This window comes from Chrysochloris asiatica, unplaced genomic scaffold, assembly GCF_000296735.1.
Source record: "Chrysochloris asiatica unplaced genomic scaffold, ChrAsi1.0 scaffold00034, whole genome shotgun sequence".
In the NCBI taxonomy this organism is placed as follows: domain Eukaryota; kingdom Metazoa; phylum Chordata; class Mammalia; order Afrosoricida; family Chrysochloridae; genus Chrysochloris; species Chrysochloris asiatica.
In genome coordinates, this window is record NW_006408552.1 from 4,452,275 (window position 1) to 4,456,645 (window position 4,371).

Sequence of the window (4,371 nt, forward strand, 5' to 3'; positions counted from 1 at the left end):
TCAGTGGCTCAAACCCACCAGCTGCTCCTTGGAAACCCTATCCAGTGTTTCTATGAGACAGAACTGACTCGACGGCACTTAACAACAACAACAACAACAACAGGATACATGTTATTACTGGGGTTTATGGGAACTGCAGTTTAAATTTTTCAGAAAATGCCAAATTCTTTTCCAGAGTAGTTCTACCACTTTATAGTATCACCAGCAGTTGGCGTGATCCACTTGCTCACCGCATTTGGAGTTGACACTGTTTTAACCTTAGCCAGTCCTGGTGTGGCGCTGTGGGTTAATGCACCAGACTGCAAAGGTCAGCAGTTCAAACTCACCAGCTGCTCCTCGGAAACCTTATACAGGGTTGCTATGGATCAGAATCGACTTGATAGCACTTAACAACAACAACAATGATGTTGAATACCTTTTCACATGCTTATTTCTCATCTGTGTGTCTTCTTCAATGAAATATAGCTTCATCTCTTTTGCCTGTTGTAAAAAGGTGGAAATAGTAATAGTAGCCTCGGAACCTACCTTCATGGGGGTGTAATGAGACTCACCTTCAGCACAAAGCTGATTCCTATGAGGTAGAGGTTAGACATACCTCCATTCACTCACCTTTTCACTAATCTGATACCGTACTGTCTACTTCTCTTCTGGATTTGAGGATCCATTGCAATGACTTGCAAAACTCAAACTGCACTTTAAGGACAGGGCACAACTCAGGATCAATAAGATACAATTCAGAATTGGGATCAGGAAGCACGTAGTCAAAGTCTAGTGTGGGACAGCTGTCTTGGTTCCTCTTGGCCTTCTAGGTCTCCTCTTGGCCTCCTAAAGACAGGCTTCTTTTGGCCCTGACATCTGTCTCTGCTGCTGGTTCCCTTTCTGGGCCTGATGCTGTCTTCAGCATCACAGTCCTTGACTTGTGCTATAGTTCTTTTAGAAAGCTCCTCACCTCCTCTCTCTCTCTGCTTCTTCCTTTTTTTTTTTTTCCTTCATCTTCTTCCCATTTCTTCTTTTCTTGCTTTTCTCTCTCCCTGACAAACCCTTGTAGAGTTGGCCTTTTATCAATGTGATTCCTTGTCAGTTTCAAGGCATGGGCTCTCAGCAGGGGCCACAAACTGACCAATCCCCTCTTGGTAGGCCACTGACACTTCATTTACATAATAGGCTATGCATAACCCACAGTCACTTCATTTGCATGATTTATTAACCAATCCCTGAAAGTTGCAAACCAATTGTTGGGGCAGATAGGTTGCACGCAGGGCCAGATAAAAAGTATCCCAAACCAAATTGTTTACAACTTAGTTTTGGATACTGGAAATGACAGTTCATCTTGGACAGAAGTAATAATCCCTTTGTGGTAGTAAACAAGGACAAAGGTAACTCTTCAGGCGTAGGGGGGAAATCGCTCAAGCTTCTATTCCAGAAAACAAAAGAAGACTACCTAAAAGAACTCATTTCCCCATACCATGTTCTAATTAGATTTTCACTTTCCTCCTCCTTTTGTTGAGTTTAGAGAGTTCTTTATATATTGTATAATGAGGGGGCGTCAAAAGTTCATGGAAAGTGCGTATTATGAAAAAAATTACCCAACTATGTATAAAAATGTGATCCATAATAAAGCAGACACGACAAACCAATGGGGACTGAAGGATCAGCAATTTGGGGTGGCAAGATGTTAGCTAACACTTTATATCTAACACTAAAATGATCTGCAGACAGATTATAAAGTAAAAACGTATACAAGAATGCGTCAAAATCATAGAAACCTCTATTAAACAAAAACATCAAAATATGAACCTCTTTTTTCTCAGCCTATCTCCCCTCCAGATCTCTACACTTCTGAAGGACGTGTTTCCATCTCTCTAACCCTTCCTCGATGAATTCTGTGCTCTTCAATAGACACCATGTCAAAATGGCAGTTTTGGAATCCTCGAGTGATTCCTTTGAAATATCTGTTGAGTTTGGGGAACAAAAAGAAGCCTGAAGCAGGAAACTCAGGGCTGGAGGGTGGATAGGGTAAGGTATCTCAATGAAATCCTCTTAGACAGTTCTTGTTACCCTCGAAGAATGATCAGATCCATTGCTGTGATGGAAAAAAATTCCTTGGGAGGACTTTCCTGGACTTTTTCTTGGCTGGTGGTTGAGGATGTTTCCATTCCATACTCTGCCATTTACTCTCAGGAAACCAACCAAGAAAAAATTCAAAAGTCACTCATCAGGAGTAGTTGATCTTACAGTCCAGGAGCAGAGGACCCTGGGACTATCAAGGGAGAAAAACATGAGCAGAATGTGAGACCCATCCAGAGAAGTGACACCAGAGATGGAGGCAGAGATAAGGACATGGAGAGAGAGAGCAGCTGAGGACTTTAGACTCATGGAAAGAGAAAGGCTGTGTGTTGGTGGCCAGGGGGCAGGCTTGCAGTATGTGCCCTTTGGTTGTTTAAATAATTATATATTCCTGAGTGTTTCTGTGTACATCACCCAAAACCCAAAAATACCCCCCTCCCCCAAAACCCAGAGGGAATAGAAGCAAATCCTTTTTTTTTTTTTTAATGTTTTATTGTGACCTATGTAATAGTTTACATGGGAGAACATAAGTTTTACATTCATGCAAATACTTTTGAATGATGATGCGCAGAGGAGATTGTAATCCTTGCAATGAAAGGATGAGTATAAAATGGATGTTCTTCCATGTAAATGATCTCTCAGTTCACACATACACACAAAAAAGTCACCCATCAGCTGGAAAATTGATACTTCTGGTTTGCTGGGGTTCTCACGGGCCAGTATTGGAACATTGTCAGGAAAAAGGTTCAACAATCTATAGTGCTGTTTACAGTGAGATGCTCACTGAAGAGCTGAAGCCTAAATTTCAGGTTAAATGTAGAGGACTGCTATCCAAGGGCCTTGTGATCTTGCATGACAATGCATGTTCCCATACCTTGGCCCACATGTTGACACTCTGTAAAACTTTATTTTGAGGTGTGAAAGCATCCTCCCTATAGTCCTGATCTTGCTCTATTGGATCTTCACCTGTTTGGTCCCTTGAAAGCAACTGTTTGAGGATGAAGATTCATTTTTGATGAAGTGAAGACAGTGGTGCATTCATGGCTCACAATTCAGCCTAAAACATTTTGAAATAAGGGAATATGAAAGCTTGTTGACAGATGGACAACGTATATTGAAAAACAAGGAGATTATGTAAAAAATGATGTACTTGTTTTTTCTAAAAGTTGATTTTAATAAATTCTACAGCCAGAATTCGGGTAATTTTTGACTCACCCTCATGTGTGTGTGAATGCCAACGAAGAAAAAAAATCACATAGTCATATCAGTTGATGCAGAAAAAGCATTTGACAAAAGTCAACACTTAATCGTGATCAAAACTCTCAGAAAAATAGGAATAGAGGGGAAAGAGAGCAGTTTTTTGTTTTTTTTTTTTGGGGGGGGGTTTCCTTTGTCTTGTGTCTATTGTCATTTTCCTATTGCTTTCTTCTTCAGCTCCAAGTCTGGGATTGTTGTTATTGTTAAGTGCCATTGAGTCGGGTCCGACTCATAGAGACTCCATATAGTGTTTCTGAGGAAGGAATGACTGGTGAGTTTGAACCACTGACCTTGTGGTTCAAACTTATCTTGTGGTCCAGTGCTTATCCTGCAGTGCTATGTGAGGCAGAAACAATATGAACAACAAAAAAAAAAACTCCATGGAACTCACCACCATGCTGTTCCTTGGGTCTAGAACTTCCTAACCTATCTGTCTTCTTTCTCCTTTGTTAGAGTCCTTCTGTTTGTTTTTGTTATTGATTTTGTTTTGACTTATGACTTTGGAGAGCCCATGTGTTACAGAGTACAACTGCTCCATAGGGTTTTCTTGTCTATAATCGTACAGAAGATTGCCAGGCCTTTCTTCCATGGTGCTGCTGAGGGGATTTGAACCACTAACCTTTTGACTACCAGTCAAATGCAAACCATGCCACCCAGGGGCCTTTCTTTTTTTATTTTAGTTGCATTTAGGGGGAGGAATAGAAATCCCTGAATGGCACAAATGGTTAAGCACTAGGCTTCTCACTGAAAGGTTGGCAGTTCGAATCCAACCAGAGGTACCTCAGAAGAAAGCCCTGGTGATCTGCTTCTGTGAGATCACAGCCACTGAAAACTCCATGAAGCACAGTTCTACTCTGTCACACATGGGGTGGTCATGAGAATTGAATGGGAGACAACTGGCTTTAGTGGGAGGAAGAGGAAAACGTACTTGTGTGTCTACTTCCCCTTCCTAGGAGCCTTTTACCTGGCTCAGGGTACATATATATATTTTTAATGTTTTATTGTGAATTATGTGATAGTTTACATGGGAGAACATTAGCTTTAGAT